The sequence below is a fragment of the Octopus bimaculoides genome, chromosome 20 (genome assembly GCF_046866305.1).
Source record: "Octopus bimaculoides isolate indiv1 chromosome 20, ASM4686630v1, whole genome shotgun sequence".
Lineage (NCBI taxonomy): Eukaryota > Metazoa > Mollusca > Cephalopoda > Octopoda > Octopodidae > Octopus > Octopus bimaculoides.
In genome coordinates this window covers 19,660,170-19,667,669 of record NC_142947.1, presented here as the reverse complement: position 1 = coordinate 19,667,669, position 7,500 = coordinate 19,660,170, and the positions used below count along the sequence as shown (strand labels likewise).

At 32.1% G+C, this 7,500-nt stretch overlaps 2 long non-coding RNA genes across 3 annotated transcripts in view; one reads left to right on the top strand and one right to left on the bottom strand.

The window, feature by feature from the left end:
* LOC149131614 (uncharacterized) overlaps positions 1-7,500 on the top strand; it is a 93,301-nt gene that overhangs the window by 28,990 nt on the left and 56,811 nt on the right. Inside the window, exon 1 of one of the 2 annotated variants that reach the window (XR_016237554.1) lies at positions 3,085-4,518. The exons of the other annotated variant lie outside the window; for it this stretch is intronic. This is a non-coding gene — a long non-coding RNA (uncharacterized LOC149131614). Of the gene's footprint in view, positions 1-3,084; positions 4,519-7,500 lie in introns of those variants that run through there. 2 annotated transcript variants of the gene reach the window in all.
* The window catches only part of LOC149131613 (uncharacterized), a 136,466-nt gene continuing 135,351 nt past the window's right edge, over positions 6,386-7,500 (bottom strand). Inside the window, exon 3 of the long non-coding RNA XR_016237552.1 lies at positions 6,386-6,705. This is a non-coding gene — a long non-coding RNA (uncharacterized LOC149131613). The remainder of the gene's footprint in view (positions 6,706-7,500) is intronic.

Here is a 7,500-nt window from a genome sequence, read left to right as displayed (position 1 = left end):
ATCTTTTTGGTATATAAACATTGTATTTTGAGAAATAACCGGCTTCGTGTTGTCTTTTCAAATTTCTCTACTTCATTGTAACGTGTTCGCTCCATAATTTAAATATATACTTTAACCATGTAACACAAGACTTCTGTAGTTTTTTCACTCTTATTATCTTTTATACATCCAACCACGTGCTTTCACATACCAACTTTCTCACCTATATATATATATACATATATATATATATATATATATATATATATATATATATATATATATATATATATATATATGTATATATATATATATATATATATATATATATATATATATATATATATATATATATATATATATATATATATATATATATATATATATATATATATGAGAAGATGATATGACAAAAAGGAATAAACGATTATCTCATGAACTTCATTAGCTTACTGCTGTTTCTGCTATGAGATACAGTAAGTACTAGGCTTACAAAGAATAATTCCTGACGTCGATTTCTTTGACTAAAGATGGTGCTCCAGCATGGCCTCAGTCAATTGATTGAAACGAGTAAAAGTAAAAGAATAAAAGATATATAATGTATATATATATATATATATATATATATATATATATATATATATATATATGTGTGTGTGTTTAAATGCATGTATGTATATAATGTGTATAAATATATATATTTAGATAGACAGACAGACACACACACACACACACACACACACACACACACACACACACAGATAGATAGATAGATACATTTCTTTTATTAGCCACACAGGGCTCAACAAAGATGGGACAGATACAATGTAGAGCTTTTCTTTTTGGGAGGGGGAAGGAAAAAGAAAAATAGCGGTGTGTCGATCAAAAGGGATTAATAGATAGATAGATAGATAGATAGATAGATAGATAGATAGATAGATAGATATGAGAAAGTAAGATAAACAGAAGTTCATCATATTCCTACGTTCGTTTCACTATTATGGTTGCTTGGAAGGATACGTTAGGTTTCGAAGTCCATATGAATGAACGAGAACAGATCACCAGCGAACGCTTTATTACATTAAGTCACAGATAACTAATCACCGTAGTTTATACGTTTAACTGTTTCCTACGTACGTAGTGTGGAGGCGCAATGGCCCAGTGGTTAGGGCAGCGGACTCGCGGTCATAGGATCGCGGTTTCGATTTCCAGACCGGGCGCTGTGAATGTTTATTGAGCGAAAACACCTAAAGCTCCACGAGGCTCCGGCAGGGGATGGTGGCGAACCCTGCTGTACTCTTCCACCACAACTTTCTCTCGCTCTTACTTCCTGTTTCTGTTGTGGCTGTAATTCAAAGTGTCAGCCTTGTCACACTGTCACGCTGAATATCCCCGAGAACTACATTAAGGGTACACGTGTCTGTGGAGTGTTCACCCACTTGCGCGTTAATTTCACGAGCAGGCTGTTCCGTTGATCGGATCAACTGGAACCCTCGACGTCGTAAGTGACGGAGTGCCAAAAAACGTGCGTATTAACTAATCACACAAACTCGTGTTTAACTGTGCTTCCAGTAGAGTGATTAAGTAATTAATTTACTTGGTATTATTACTAGTTATAAAATACAGAGCAAATGTAGGAAAAAATGAACTCGTGTTTAACTTCATTTTTTCTACATTTGCTCTGTATTTTATAACTAGTAATAATACCAAGTAAATTAATTACTTAATCACTCTACTGGAAGCACAGTGGAACATGATGATCTATGGAGACATTAAGCATAGTAGTAGCATTCGTACATGTATTTGAACGCACAAGATGTACTCTATAGACGCAGACGTGACTGTCTGGTAAGAAGCTTGATTCCCAACCACATACTTACCTTCTACTATAGCCTCGAGCAGACCAAAAGTTTGTGAGTGGTCTTGGTAGATGGAAACTAAAAGAAGCCCGCTGTATATACGCATCTGCGAGTGTATGCTTGTGTTCATGTGGGTGCGTTTGCGTGTGTTTATGTATGTATATATATATATATATATATATATATATAAACATGTATGTGCATGAGTGTGCGTTCAGTACACGTATAAATATCTATATCTATCAATCAATCTCTCTATATAATATATATGTGTAGGGGGGGGGTGTAAATATATACTGTTTTATCTGTCTCCGCCATTAGACTGTAGTCATGCTGGGGTACAGAGCTTAACAATTTTATTTTTCTATTTTCAACTTATTTTACCAGTTGTTGTATATTTGTGCGGAGACGCATGTCCTGATGTTTATGATATTGCACTCATGCTCATAAGATCGTGTGTTCGATTCCTGGCGATTCTTTGTTATCTTAAGAAAATATACTTCATTTTATGTTGCACCAGTCTATTCAGCTGTCAAAAATGAGTAATCCTTCGACGGACTGGTGTCCCGTCCAGAGCAGAATATATGCGACATGGAATTCAAGTAACTAGCCTAATGTGTCCTTATGATTCCGGAAAGAATCTTGTCTTTTTTTATCGTACATTTCCCCGTATTACCTATTTAATGATTCCATACTTATTTATTAATGCTTCTCTTGTCCACCGCTTTTATTTCATGCTTTACTCTGCATATATCTCATATATCCAGTCAGTGTAATATATATATATATATATATATATATATATATATATATATACATATATACATATATATATATATATATATATATATATATATATATATATATATATATATATATATATATATATATATATATACGTGTATAAGGGATGACCACTAGGGGGACATCCAATATGGTAGAAAGAGGTCATCAACGACCCAACCACAAAGAAAAATAATGTTCTCCAGAAAAATTTCGCAAAACGCCAGAACAGGACAAAATGAGAAATATACAGAATAAAGAATTATCTATGGACTGTTTCGAACATTAACGTTATACTTACGTAACAACATCCGTGTTCTCATCAGCATAGACGTTCTATATATATATATATATATATATATATATATATATATAAATATATATATTGTTTGATGTTTCTAGTTGACTTTAAATGCGTTGCTTAACTCCATTTTCGTCTGAAGATCGCAATCGTGAAACTGGAAATAACGGTTTGTGAAAGTTTCTTCCAATAAAATGATATTTCTTTCTAGTGCTGAGCACTGTTTGTCTTTTGTTCTTGATCGCGCTTATTTGCTTTCACATATAGAATGTTGAAGTTCTAACGTTGATCTAACCTACTATACTTTCTCTTTAAATGTGAAACTGTGTGCTTATGTATGCTTACAAGCTTTTCTATTGACTTTTCTTTCTGAGCTCAAATTCCTCCCACAGTACTCGAGTACTGAAGTGGACGTAGTAGCCAACAAAGTTTCCATCGTTGTGCATATAGCAGAAAGTGTTATGAGAAGGAAGAAAAATGATATCAGCACCAATAGCTACAAAAACAGTCGCACAGACAGCAACAACGATAGTCGTTATTAAATTTGAAGTATGTGATTATCTAGATATAGTTGTGATAAAAATAGAGGCGGCTGGGAAATATATTCATCATAAAACATTCTCTTTCGCTTGTTATATCCATAGAGTGTCAGCGAAAATGATAAAATATTCACAATACGTCATTATTTTAGCACATAACGTGTATTTAAAGATAGAATATTCGAAGAAACGAGGTGGCGTAAGAAATGTGCCCGAAAAGCGAATTATAGAGAAAGAGAGGGAAAAGAGACAACAACACTCGAAGTGAAGAGGCGAGAAAATAAATAAAAATGAGAATTTTTCTAAAAATTGAGGCATTATTTATTTAACTTTCATATGAAAAGCTGAATCTTAAACGCTACGAAAGTGAGTGATTTATTTTCTGGCTGCCTCTTTATTCATAACGTCCCTCACTGTAACTAGTGAAATAATAAATCCTATGTAATAAGATATCAACACAGAGAAATACACATATCTATATGCCATCCAACGACGAATATGTATGTGTTATGTATGTCAGCATATATACCACACTACCACACTACCACACTACCACACACACACACAGATACACATATATATATATATGTATGCATGTGTGTGGATTTACATTCATACATATGCATACATATAGATAGATAGAAATAGACAGAGGTACAAGCGCGCACACACACGCACATGCTCACTCACAAACACACACATACATACATACATACATACATACATACAAACATATATACATACATACATACATACATGCATACATACATATATATATACATACATCTTTTGGGAATTGGATCTCGAAGCTGCTTCGACTTTTTCTATCCAAAAGGGATTTCTAACCTAAATTTTACATGCTATATATGTACTTCGTGACCCCGTTCCCTCTCACTCCTCCTCTACCTACCAAAAAGAATTATTGCATGTTCTCCTGAAAGCTCGTAAATACCTACGCCGTCAACAATATATATAATGCGTATGTGTGTGCCAAGGTCTGTGTGTGCCAAGGTCTGTGTGTGCCAAGGTCTGTGTGTGCCAAGGTCTATGTGTCAAGGTCTGTATTGCATATCACACGCAATCAATTCTTAATTTAACTGCAATTCTTAACAACTTTTAAGCCCAGTACTTACTCTATCGGTCTCTTTTACCGAAGCGCTATGTTACGGGGACGTAAACTCACTAGCACAGGTTGTCAAGAGGTGATTTCTCCCGTAATATTTTGATCTTTTTTTCTTTTCTTTTTTTTTTCTTGCGATTTCTTCTGTAACATTTTGACTTTTTATACTAATGATTTCCTCATTAACATATTGTCTTTTGTACCTAGGACTTTTCTAAAAGCACTGGCTTTTGTTGTCATGGTTTCTTCCGTAACATTTTTTATGTCGTACAAATTTCGTCGGAAGTATTTTAACTTTTGTCTTCATGATTTTTTTAATTGCATTTAAAAGTTATGTTGCTACTGGAAATTTGTTGTACTGCTTCTTATGCTTAATATATATATATATTTCTAGACATGAGAACAGTAGATTGGCAGAATCAATAGAACAACGGACAGTGTCTTACAATATTTAATTCTTTTAGATTACGAATTTTTTTAAATATTATTTTAGCATCTTTTGAGTCGATAAAATTAACTGGGCTTTTTTAATTGTTGTTTTTTTTTCTTTTTTTTTTTTTGTCAAAAGATTCAAACTTGTGTATATTTTACAAATCATTATTTCCAGACGCCTTTCTAATTACGAGCGTTTTGAGTCAAATGTATCTCTAATATAATTGTAGATTGTACATTCCACATTCTGTTGCCTGGCCAGTCTACTTAGTGTACATTCACCATTTGAAGAAGAAAATGCTAATCTGAGCAAATGAATATGATAGACTAACGTTTTTTTCCAGGTAAAGATTTTCTTCACACACCGTAATTCATCTAGAAAATCTATTCTTCAACCGGTCTTTTCACTTATTTTAAGAAAGTAGGCTGATTTCAATATACTTGACTGTTATTTCTAGCAGATGGAGCGTGTTTCGTGTACCATCAGTGTGCCCATTTTTCTTTTCTGTCTAAAATTAATATTTATGATACCTACTATGAACAACAGTAAAATTTTTACTTTAACATCTAACTATATATTTCTTGAATATTTATAATATTTATATATTTCTTGAATATTTATAATATTTATATATTTCTTGAATATTTATAATATTTATATATTTCTTGAATATTCATATTTATATATTTCTTGAATATTTATAATATTTATATATTTCTTGAATATTTATAATAGTTACGTCATATTTTAAATTGATAGGTGCAAATAAATGACTTTTTTAAACACTATCTCATCTGTACAAAAATATTCCGTCATCTTTTGAGAATTGTCATGCTTATTACTTTTGGTGTTAACATTTACAAATATGTTTACAATTAAGTACAAAATGAATGTTAATGTTGTTTTAAATACCCACCCTAAGGAAGCAATATCTCTAGCCGAAATAAATGGGCAAAATAGTCGCGCTACCAGTAATATCTGGCATATGTGTGTGGGGGGGGGGGGGTTGCTGCCAATGATAGTATAGTGCTGTTATAGTTGAATCAGTAACAGGAAAATTTCAAATTCTGTAAGTAAGAAGGATAAATATATTAGATTTTAGGTGAGATAGCATACGTTTATTTATTACATATAGCATAAATATAAATGTTTTTACATACATAGATAAAATATTAGATATATATACAACTCGCATATATACACACATATATACATGTACATGTACTCGTGCATGCATTTATATATATATATATATATATATATATATATTAACATATATATGTGTATATATGTATGTACATAATTCGCACACACACACATACATAGACATACACGAATACGTACACACACATGCGAGCGTGTGTGAGAAACTAAGTTTTTCCACGCTTGTGCGAGTATAAAGAAATGAGTCGAAAATACTTCTGGAGTTATTAAGAATATTTATTTTTATTTACTTTACCGGCGTCAAGACTTCTTCAATTACAAAAGAGATGTAAAACAGAAGGACCTAAATCACAGCCGCATTTGTCTCCCCTCTGATCAGAGGTTGAAAATGTTGCCCAATTTATGGAGAGTCTATGGCTCAAATTGCAATAAGTAAAGACACATTCGACTGGTTGAAGATGGTCACCAGGTCTGGCATAGAAGTTGCTTAGTTCTCGGTGACGTCTGTATATCGGGGTCATGTGACTCTATGAACGATAATTGCAACAAAATTTAAAGTTGTGTTATTGCAGTGAATGTGACATGAAGCAATATGAATAGCAGCTGTGTATTGCGGTCGCATATTAGGCCACTTGGTTTTGGACAGTAATTGCGCCAAATGTCAAGACTGTTTCAATATGAACAATAGGTTTCAAAAAGAGAAAAGAGTAGGAAATAGGTTCCTAGCTTGTATACGTGTGTCAATATGTTATATATCTGTATGCATGCATGTATATAGTTGTCTATGCGATTGTGTGTGAATTACAATAGTGTAATGTCTTGATGAAGTTGATAGTGATTATATCTGTTTTATAGTTTATTTATTTGTGGCGCGTAAACATAGGTCATTTATACGTATTTGATCTGTGGTTTTGTCAGAGCAAAGATAAAGTGGGAAATTTAGGAATTTTGGTGATTTGCTTGCTGCACATACGTCTAAATGTTCACTTAGTGGAATCTACCTAGTAAGCATTGTTTGTTGATTTGTAGTGGATGTTGGTAAGATGTCTGTGTCCAAGAACAAGTAAAGCCTCCATTTGTAATCGAATTTTAAAATTATCGGAAGATAATAAATTTGCAGGATTATATATATGGCGATATATGGCGATATATGGCGATATATATATATATATATATATATATATATATATATATATATATATATATATATATATATATATATATATATATATATATGGCGATATATATATATATATATATATATATATATATATATATATATATATATATATATATATATAGGGAGAATTCATAACAAAAAG